An 11,993-nucleotide genomic window follows, 5' to 3' on the forward strand; every position below is an offset into this window, starting at 1 on the left:
AAGATTTCTACAATTAATTCAATGGGCTTACCATCTGTGAGCACCTCGTGGATACTTTCTATAAAATTGGGTGCTGGGAACAAAGAGATGAACAAAGCAGAAATCATGCCTTCAGAGAACTCATAGTCAGCCAAAGAAAATGGGTGTACACAATGAAACAGAATTTGATAAGTCCTGTGACAAAGATAAATTCAGAATATGTGGAATCTCAAAGAAGGGGCATTTAACTAAGCTTTCAAATTGCTATGAGACATGAGGTGGATCCTGAAGGATGAATACAAATTCTCTAAAAGGATTAGATGAAGAAGGAAGAGGGAACACCCTATGCAAGCACAAGAAGCAGAAGAGAATACGAAAAATACTTAGGAAAGTGGAATTAGTGAAGCATGAAGTTGAAAGGTAGGAAGTGTCTTTGCCATAAAGAGGTTTTAGCCTATAGACTGTAGGAAGCCTACTGACCATTCCATTCATTGATAACTTGCAGTCTCCCAATCGTCTTCTTCATCTCAAAGTCCTGTTATCCTTTTGAACAACTTCTATATCCAACTCATTTAGCCTTCATTTTACTTAGCCTTTACTCAACTCTAATGACTTTGCTTCATTTTTGTATCAGGAACAGTCTTCACTCTTCCTTACTAGTGTCTAAAAAACAACAACAACAACAACAAAGGTTATCCCTTCCTTTGTACAATACCATTCTTTCGACCTGGGCTTTTGAGCTTATCCTTTCCCTGAATCTTTGAGTCACTGCCCATAAATTGTCCTCTCTCCATCTTCTTTTCAACATGATAGTTTTAACACTTTGCTATGTATCCTCACTCATTTCTTCAGTATGTCATGTTTACTACCAAAATCCACACTATGCATTAGAATCTCAAAAGATGAATAAGAAGGAAATGCAATCTTTAAGGAGTTCAGTCCAACAAAGACAAGAGACATAAAAACAAATGTAATGATGGTACCGATGAATTTATTTGAAGAGCAGCAATGGAGACACAGACACATAGAACAGACTTTAAGGACATGGGGTGGGAGAGGAGAGGGTGGCACGAATGGAGAGAGCACCATGAAAACATATACACGACCATATGTAAAACAGATATCCAGTGGGAATTTGCTGTATGGTTCAGGGAACTCAAACTGGGGCTCTGTGACAACCCAGAGGAGGGTAGGGGTTGGGAGGTGGGAGGAAGTTTCAAGAGGGAGGGGACATATGTACACTTATGGCTGATACATGTTGATGTATGGCAGAAACCAATACTATAATGTAAAGCAATTATTGCTCAATAAAAAATAAATTTAAAAAAACAACTATAAGTAAGTGTAATTTATTTAGTCTATACAATATAGTACGTGACATAGTTCAGTGGAATCCTGAATACCCATAATTAGTGCAGAGTTTATTTGTATGATCCATGAAGTGCCAAGAGAAACTATTTTTATTCCTTTTTTAACCTAAGAAAGACGCAACTCTGCCCACTGAAAAATATTTATAATGATCCATCTACAGGCATTGAGAACATCATTTATAGCATTCCAAATCTGCTGATACTACTTTCCTCCCCATCTTAGTTAATGCTACTGGCTTTTTAAACCATAAATCTGGGAGTTACCCTGGATAGCTACATCACCACCTATTTCTAATCTATAAAGTCTTAGTCTACAAACTGTATCTTAAATCCATCTGCTATCAGCCACCTGTATCATCAGCCTACATGATCTTGTCTGGACACCGCAATTACTTCCAAACTGGTATTTGTACTTCTACTGATGCGGCCTTTTGAGCCATTCTCAACTTATCAATCAAAATTATATCTTTAATTGTAAATATCATGCCAGAATTTCACTTTAAAACTCTCAATGGTTATTTCTTTCATAAATTTAAAAGTCTTTGATATGACCAAAAAAGATCCCTGAGAGATCTTTCCTCTCCCAACTTACCAAATGTGAAATATACAACACCACCCTTGTTACCACACTCTGACCCACTTGCCCTTCTTTAAGAGCACCAAACTAGTTCACACCTTGGAGACCTCACACAGGCAAATCCAACTATCTAGAATGCTTTTCTACTCAATCTTCACCCAGCCAATTACTACTTACCCTTCAGAGTTCAATTTCAAAGTCACTCCACGGGGTAACTTCAACAATCACAAATCTGAATCAGATCTACCCTACATGTCCTACAGCATCCTAGTCTTCTTTAGATTTCAGAGCACAGTATATAATCAGACATGTGTTTGTGTGAATATTTGTTTAATATCTCTCTCCCCTAATAGAGTATATGCTCCATGCTCCATGTGAGCAAAACCTACAGGTGTTTTCTTTACAACTATATTAGCAACACTGAACATAATGCCTGATAGAATATGGGTGTTCAATAAATATTTGTAAGTGAATGAATGAAAGAAAAAGCCAGAAAGCAAGGACAAAGAGAACAACTACACTGATAATCACACTAGACAGACAAGTAGCACAGTCATCCCAGAGTCATTTTAAGTTCTCTATACATTCTCCTCACCTTGATGTTTTTTTAAACAGCTTTGTTGAGATCTAATTCACATACCATACCATTTGCCCATTTAAAGTACACAATTTAGCATTGTTCTGTATATTCACAGTGGCTCAGAGAGTAAAGCATCTGTCCACCATGTGGGAGACCCAGATTCAATCCCTGGGTTGGGAAGATCCCCTGGAGAAGGAAATGGCAACCCACTCCAGTATTCTTGACTGGAAAAATCCCATGGATGGAGGAGCCTGATGGGCTACAGGCCATGGGGTTGCAAAGAGTTGGACATGACTGAGTGACTTCACTTTCACTTTTTCACTTTCTGTATATTCACAGAGCTGTGTGAATACCCTAACTTCACCCCATGCCCTTTAACCGTCACTCCCAAAACCCTTCCCCTCAGCCCTAGGCAACCACCAATCTACTTTCTGTCCCTATAGGTTTGCCTATCCCAGACATTTCACATCATGGAATCATAAAATATGTGTCCTCCTATGACTGTCTTCTTTTACTTAATTTTTTCCAAGTTCATCCATTCATGATACATGTTGTAGCACATATCATTATTTCAGTTATTTTTACTTGCCAAATAGTATTCCATTGTATGGATATATGATATTTTATTTATCCATTCATCAGTTGATGGGCATTTAGGTTTTTTCCACTTTTTGGCTATTATCAATAATACTGCTATGGTCATTTGTATGCAATATTTTGTGTAGACATAAGTTTTCATTTCTCTTAAAGTTTTTGTGTAGACATAAATTCTCATTTCTATATAACCTAGAAGTAAAATTGCTAGATCATTAGTAACTCTGTTTAGCCTTTTAAGAAAATGCCAAACTGTTTTCCAAAGTGAGTGCTCCATCTTACAATCCTACCAGCAACACACAGGAGGGTTCCAATTTCTCCACAACCTCACTAACACTTGTCATTATCTGTTTGTTTGTTTGTTTGTTTAATTCTAGCCTTCCAGAGTGTGAAATAATACGTCTTCATGGTTTTCTTTTGTATTTCACTGATGGTAATGATACTAGGCATCTTTTCATGTGATTATTGACCATCTATAGTCTCTTTGCCTTTACTTGCAAAAGCCCCAACCTATAGTAAACAAACTATGTTAAGTACAATCATACCCCTCATGGAAGATAACATATATATCCCTTTCTAATACATGTATTGCATTGCTACTGATTAGCTGGCAAAAGGTTATATTTTGTAAACATTTAATTAAATATGTACTGTTTCAATTTTGTGATTTTATCTTCCTATTTTTAAGTCAATAGAACATCTTCTCAGCAGTCCAACATCATTGTGGGTCACACCTATGGTTCTTAGTGGTCGTTTCTATTCAATGGCAAAAGAGACTACTGGCATTTTGCATCAGATAATAAGGAAATAAAAGCTGTGCCATATTGCCTGAAGGGGTTGTGAGTGTGTAGAAGAATAATCATCCAGGCAAATCAGAAGTATTGCCTTAACTTTATTCTTTACAGTTTACTTCCAGTTTTGGAGGGAGGAGAAACTAAAAAGTAATATAACTCATTATATAGCCATTTTCATTTGTCAAATAACTGTACATATTGTAATTTATATTTTTATTGCATAATATTAATTTTCAAAAAATTACTTTGCTATCTTCCTAACACCCCTACTTATAAACCACCTTCCAAAAAATTAGAATTTATTTAGTGCCTCTGTGCACCATGCTACATACCTGATATTCATTATTGCCCAATCTCTCCCTGGGAGGGGACTGACTGAACATTCTCCTAGCTCTGGCTTGAGGACTTGGCTTCTAATCAGCCTGCATCAGGTGCTAACCTGATGTTCCCCTTCGGGACACTAACAGGTCATGAACACACTCTCAACTGCTGGGAGCCACTAAGAAAAAAAACACTATCAGTCTTGGCAACTAGGAATTCAGGCCCATTGATTAAGCTCATCCCCTACATCAGACAAGTCTGTCAAGACAGGAAGACATGGCTATTTTATCTAATGTGCAGAAACCAAGAGTCAAGGAAACGCTGGTGAATGCTACCTAGATATTGACAAAAGGCTACAAAAAAAGAAGTACCGTTAGAATTCAGAGTGACCAAGGAGAGGAATTTTTCTCTATTTCAGGACTACAAAGAATCTCTGACACTACTACTCTATCACTGAGCTTGTCAGTCTACTATTTAAACTAGTTTTTTCTTCTTTTTGATTGAAAAAGAAATATATATAGTGAAACAAGTGAAACAGAATCCCATGTATACAATGAAAATTAAATTTCCTTCCTACTCCACATCCACCTAATTCTATGCCCTTCAGAACTACTATTAGAAGTTTCCTCTGTAGCTATTAATATCTTCCATTTACAGGCAATAGACACATAGCTCTGTGTCTTGCTTTTTAACGATAGATTTCTATGTTAGCACAAATGTATTTATTTATATCTTACTCTTTTTTTTTTACAGTTGCACTAATTTTTATTTAATTTCTGATTTACTTTCAACACAATCTCATTCTTAGTTTTATTTTAGTGATATTCTTTTTTTTTCAATTTATTTATTTTTTTTTCCATTTATTTTTATTCGTTGGAGGCTAATTACTTTACAATATTGTAGTAGTTTTTGCCATACATTTACATGAATCAGCGATAGATTTACATGTATTCCCCATCCCGATCCCCCCTCCCATATCTTATTCTTTAATAGTGGCATAATGTTTCATAGTATGAATCAACCATAATTCACTTAACTGTTCTCCAGTTGATAGATACATTTTTGTTGCTATTAGAAATGAGGTTGGAAATATCTTTGTTCGCAACTTCTTTGACCACCTGCCTTAAGATAAATTTTTGGATGTGGAGTTACTAGATCACAGGATATGTGTGCATCTTCGATTTTGCTAGCATCTATTTGCTCTGCACCCATATTTCTCTGATCCACAATGTAGGAGATTGACAGTTTCTTCATTCGTCAACCCCAGATCTTATCAATTGTCTAAATGTTGGCAATCAGGTAGGTATTTCCTTGTTTTGATTTGCATATCCTTAACTGTAAGGCTATTGCTTATATTTATATAATCCATTCACATTTCTTTTTCTGTGAACAGCTTATCCTTAGTCTTTGCCTGTATTTTCACTGTTATTATTTTTTTCCCCATATTAAATTATCTAATGCTACTTTGGCTTAAAATGACTTTTATAGAAAATAATATCTTTTCTTTCTTCAAGAAATATAAGAATCACTTGAGAGTTTAAGCTATTCTCTGTAGATTTATAAAGGCAAGGTTATTTTTTTAATAATCACATATTCTGTTTTTACCACTACAAGGAAGGCCACAAAAGATATCTAATAATTTTACACTTACTGGATTATCATTTCAAACTTGATAAGCCTGATTAGAGTCTGGAAAAAATTTCAACCCTAATCAGATGAATATTTAATATTAAGGTAGACTCCCTTGAATTTTCACTACCTCTTTATTTTCCTGCTGTCTACTCTTTCGACAAGAAGAATCTTCTCCTTCTTTGATTCCTCTGTAATTAATCTCCATTTAGTCAAATTCTTCACCATCGAAGAGTACTTGGCTTAAGGTGGATATTTCATAAACATTTAGGGGGCTCTTGAACCTGTATGTGGGTAGCGTCAGGCCTCCTTCAGAATGCCTTTTCATTCATATGTCTGCTACTCTACTGCTTACAAGGACATCAAGTGATGCCCCCCCCCCCCCACCAATTTCTTGGTAATAAAATCATGGGGTCCATTCCCATCTTATCCTCATTGTACACTATGCAGATGCTTCAGAAAAATCCATGACATTTTGTTGCACTTAGTTTATTTGATATTAACATACCTATCTATCTTACTAGACTGGAAACTCCTTGAAAAACAAGCTATGTCTAATTCATATCTATATTTACTGCCCAGCATAAACCCTAGCACATGGAAAGACCTCAGCAAATACACTGAATGAACAAAGAAATGAAGCTGTACTAGCTCTTCACTTACTACTAGTTAACACAAGACTAGAGGGGGGTACTCTTCCTACCCCCTTCTGATGTCTATGTCAGAAGCTTTCTCTATTTCCTTTACACTTTTAATAAAACTTTATTACACAAAAGCTCTGAGTGATCCAGCCTCATCTGCAGCCCTGGATTGAATTCATCTCCTCCAGAGGCCAAGAACCCCGGCATCTTTGGGTGATTCAGCAACAGCCTTTCATCTTGGGGGCTCGTCTGGGATTCTTCAGGACAAGATGGACCTGATAACCTATGTGAGCCTACTTATGCTGACTCCAAAAATCCTGAGTCTGCCATTTGATCCTCAAGACAATGCCTTCCTGTCCTGGGCTCACTCCTACACTGCATTTCATAATCGGTCTAATCATTGGGTCTGCGGAGCCCTCCCCTCTTCATCAGTGGAAGGCTTCCCGTGGTGGACATCTCCACTTCAAGGAAAGGACTTTCTCCAAGTCTGCAAATACCTTCAACAATCGCATGTGATGCCTCTTCTTAAACTGATGACATCTAACAACCCTAAGATGGACTGATGTAACTATGGACATGATGTGACTTTTCATTTTGATGACTATTTTGCCTTACATTTGTAACTATATAATGGGGTTTTCTAACCGTCTAAAAGCTTTTAATTTACAAATTGTTGCCCGAGCTCCTATGAGTGCCACAGCCTCCTCCAACTATTACTTGGGCCCCTGGATCAGAGACCCTCAATATGAGGGTTAGGAGAATATGTTGCCTTAACAATTTAGGGACCACGCCCCTAAACAGCAGGAAGTAGTTATCGAACGAAAACAATGCCCCTTTCCCTTGGCAACATAATTCTCCTAAAAGAAAAGGGGAATGAGAGCCTCATTTCCTAGGTAGGTTGATAAGAAGTCTAGGGGTCCCCAAGGAGAGAGAGGTCTGGAATTCTCAAGGAGGAAGAAAGGACAAACTTTTTACTTTTTTTTCTCTACATTCCTTAAGATTATATAACAATAATGTATCCTGTCTGAGGACAGCCTCTGGATTAAACCCTCTGGCTAATTCTGTTATCTTAAAACATAAATTATGGGAGTAGGTCTGGTCTTTACAAGGGTGTATCCTGCCTGAGGACAGTCTCTGGATTAAACCTTCTGGCTAATTCCGTTATCTTAAAATGTAAATTATGTGAGTAGGTCTGGTGAGGTCTTTACAACCTCCAGACATTCTTTGGATTCATTGGAAAGTAGATAACTCCATTGCTGACACTAGCAAGGGGGTACTCTTCCTACCCCCTTCTGATATCTATCTCAGAAGCTTTCTCTATCTCCTTTATACTTTAATAAAATTTTATTACACCAAAAAAAAAAAAAAAAAGACTAGAGATAACCTTTCCCCATTCACACTATATTTGAGGGGCATTCTCCAACAGATCCCTTTCCCCAGAAGCATGAAGATAATCAGGCTTTTCTGAAGATAAATCAGGAAAAGTTTTTGGATCCTATTCAACCATTGTAAGATCTCCCTCGGTGCTTATTATAAGATAAATTACATAAAAATCCAAGTTTGAAATATTATATAAAGTAATTTAAAACATTTAATAGGATACTGAATTCTCATAAGGAAACTGCTCTCTTTCCATGGTTATACGATGCATTGTTTACCATCAGCCAAAAAAGGCAACTGATTATATGAAAAATAAATATACAACTAGAAGTGAAAGCTGTTAATAATAGAGACTAGGATCTCTTAAGAAGCCAATCTGCCTTGGGCATATCATGCTGCGGTTTCTATCTCCTTCTATCCTGAGACGGCCGTATTTTTGGTTTCAGAGTATAGGAAAGCCTCCAGCCAGAAGGGCATCAGTATGCAGCCCAGCATTGAGAGAAGTCTCCTAGGGATGCAGGAGCAGGCTTCATTCCCAGCCTGAATTGTTTTCTTAGTGGAATTCTACAATATGGAAAAAAAGTTTTTGCTCAATTCTGTATGTACTGAAGCTTGCCACAACAAACTGATTAGACTGACAGCTTGGCTTGAAGTCCTAGGAGAAATACAATTGAATAGGGGCTAGGAGACTTGAGGGGAACCGGCCAACTGCTGGTGTTGAGTGACATAAGAAGTAGCCTGGAGTCATGGAGTTTAAAACTGGAGAGGAACATCTTAATAATAACAGATGTGAATCAGGTGAGAAAACTAAACCCCGGTTGGTATAAGTTTTTCCTGGGTAGAACTGTAAACAGGAGCTAAAGAAATGGAGATGGTGAGTGTTGATTCCTCTTTTCAAAAGTTTGGTGCTGAGAGGGAAGGAGGCAATTGGAGCTCTTTAAATACTTCATGACACAGCAAGGATTGTTGTCATAAGGATCTCACCAATGGAAAAGCTGTGAATGATTTAGGATTATTTTAAGAATCACAGTCATGATGAAAGGATGATGATATAGTAAGTTACAGAAAGTCAACTATTTTGATAGCCAGAAAGATACCATTTGGGTTGCACATGCTTTTTGTTGTGTCCTCTTTGCCACCCCATGAACTGTAGTCAACCAGGCTCCTCTGTCCATGGGGATTCTCCAGGCAAGAATACTAGAGGGGGTTGCCATGCCCTCCTCCAGGGGATCCTCCCATCCCAGGGATCAAACCCAGGTCTCCCTCATTGCAGGCAGATTCTTTACCATCTGAGCACCAGGGAAGCCCGCACATGCTTTAGATATACAAGTTCATTCTGCCTCTGTCTTTGAGGATCTATGATCATTAGTTCCTACAGAATTTATGGGAACAAAGATGTCTACAATCTAATCCCCAAAACCTATGAATGTATTACCTTACATGGCAAAAGGAACTTGGCAGATGTGATTAAGAAATGAGATGGGAAGCATATCCTGAATTATGCAGGTGGGCCCAGTGTAATCACAAGGGTCTTTATAAGAGAGAGGCAGGAGGGTCTGAGTAAGAGGAGATGTGACTATAGAAGTAGAGATCAGAATGAGGCGAAGAAGGGGTCATGAGCCAAAGAATGCACACAGCCCACAGAAGCTAAAAAAGGCAAATGAATGAATTCTTCCCTAGAATCTTTACAAGGAACATATCCTGTTGACACATTGGATTTTGAAACTTCTGACCTCAAAACTGTGAGATAAATTTGTATTGTTTTAAGCTACTAAATTTGTAGTGATTTGTACATCAGCAATTGGACCCTAACACAGAATCTAAAGTGGATTTTGAAGAGAAGATTAATTTGCACATTTAATGGACTTCAGCCCTAGATCAGTGGGGACTATAGACATTATTAATATGCAGCTGTGCTCTGACTACCACCATTCACCAACCCAACCACAGTCTTCTACAACTCTATGCCATGAGCTCATTCTATTCCCTCGACCTACTGTTCGCTTTTGTCCTTTTCCACCTGTTACATTCCCACTCATCTTTTAAAGCAATTCAAGTGTTATGACCTTGTCTATAGTGGCTTCTTGTATGCATGCTGTTAGGGAAATTAAAGTAGAAGTAGTCTTGTTCAGGCTTCAGAAGTAGGGGAACAGGCCTCTGACCAACTTCTGACCTTGCCTGGACCCTGCCTGGACTACCTGCCTGCTTGCAGACACATCAGTGGTTACCAGCTAGTCAAGTGGCATTTTAGATAAGAAAGAGAGTGAGTCTTGGAATTTCTTAAGCCCCTGGGGGCCTGGAAACCCCATGTCCCACTCCCGCAACTTCAAGGTCTAACAAAATCTTACAACTCACAAGGTGAAACAAACAGCATTGTAAAAGTTAAAGAAAAACTAGAGCATTTCTGCACTAAAACTGATGATGGCAACAGTTTCAGCCTGGGGTTATAAGCAGGAGCCCCCAGAATTGCAATCTGAAGTCTAACCTGTAGGGTGGATGCACCCCCTGAGATCATTTCCCAGTTGAGACCCCAGACTGCTGCTAATGTGAGACTTCCCAGCGCTGTTCAAGTCTAGGAGTAGGTGTCGGCTCAATTTGACAATGTATATGCTGTTACCTCTCTCTACCCTTTCTATTTATTTCCCTAATGATTGTATATTGAAATTAAGTTAAACAATCTTCTATTAAAAGTTGAAACTGTTTTGTGTGTAGCGAGTGGTTCTTTTAAGGAATCCTTCCAACCTAAAATGAAAGTAAAACTTTCAGCAAACACATGCCTCCAGGAAGACAAGATTTCCCCCTTTGTTTCCATCAGAACTCTGCTTTGCCCCTTGCTGTAGTCTGACTGTCATTAAATGTATCTCTATGTCACCCCTACCACATCCTCTGCCTTGGCCTGAGTCTTCACAGGGGTAAATATTCATCCAATCAATGGGGCTTTCCTGGTGGTCTAGTGGTTAAGAATCCACCTTGCAATGCAAAGGACGCCAGTTAGATCCGTGCTCCAGAAGAGCCCGCCTGCCGCAGAGCAACTAAGCCCACGAGCCACAGCTACGGAGCTCACGCGTCACAACTACTTAAGTCTGTGCACCTAGAGCCCTTGCTCTGCAACAAGAGAAACCACCGCAATGAGAGGCCCGCACTCTGCAATAAAGAGTAGCCCCCACTCACCATAACTACGGAAAGACTGTATGCAGCAGTTAAGACCCACCACAGCCAAAAAACAAATAAATAAATCTTTCTTTTTTTAATACAATCCCCAGTTGGTAGAATATCAGGCAATTTGTTGGCAAAAGATCTCCCTGTTATTTGTTACAAATATCTCTTGCAAATCATTAGTACCACACTGTTTCGATTACTGTAGTAATCAGTAATTCACACCTCCATATGTAGGTATAGATTGAGTGTTGTCTGTGAGAGGAGATGGGTCAAGGTCTTCTTAAGCTACCATCTTGGATTCTTTTCTGGGTCACATTTTATATCTTTAACATCTCTGCTTAACAAAATTGATCTTTCCTCTAGCCTCTTAAGTGAAGTATAGTTATAACACCTATTTTAATGTTCTTATTTACTAACTCTGTTGTGTCACTTGGAGGTCAGTTTTGATCGAATAAACATCCTTCTCAGTATGGGGCATATATTGTTTTCATCACAGGGAATTTTCTATCAGAAGCCAGATATTATGAATTTTACACTGTAATGTACTGGATATTTTGTATTCCTATAAGTATTCTTGAACTTTGTTCTGGGATATAATTCAGTTACTTGGAAATAAATTTTCCTGAGGCTTTAAAACTTTATATATCCTGTTTTTTGCTCCTGACTGCCACCTCATTAAACTCTAGAAATAGCTCAACTTTGGATCTTAGTTAAGGCGTCTTTGAAATAATCTTATGCCTTCTTTTTTTAATGTAAGAAAATTAACTTCTACCTGACATAAGGAGAGATATGATACCTTAATAATGCTTTTATGTGAGTTTACGGAAAACATTTGAGGATGATTTAGGTTTTACCCTCCCTTGAAGGGATGTAAAACAGAATGACAAGTCCTTTTCACACCTTAGATTCTATTTATGTCTACTTTGTAATCTATTTTTATGGCTACAATCCAGTTTCACCTCCCTAGGT

Source organism: Dama dama, chromosome 12 (assembly GCF_033118175.1).
Source record: "Dama dama isolate Ldn47 chromosome 12, ASM3311817v1, whole genome shotgun sequence".
NCBI classification, from domain to species: Eukaryota; Metazoa; Chordata; class Mammalia; order Artiodactyla; family Cervidae; genus Dama; species Dama dama.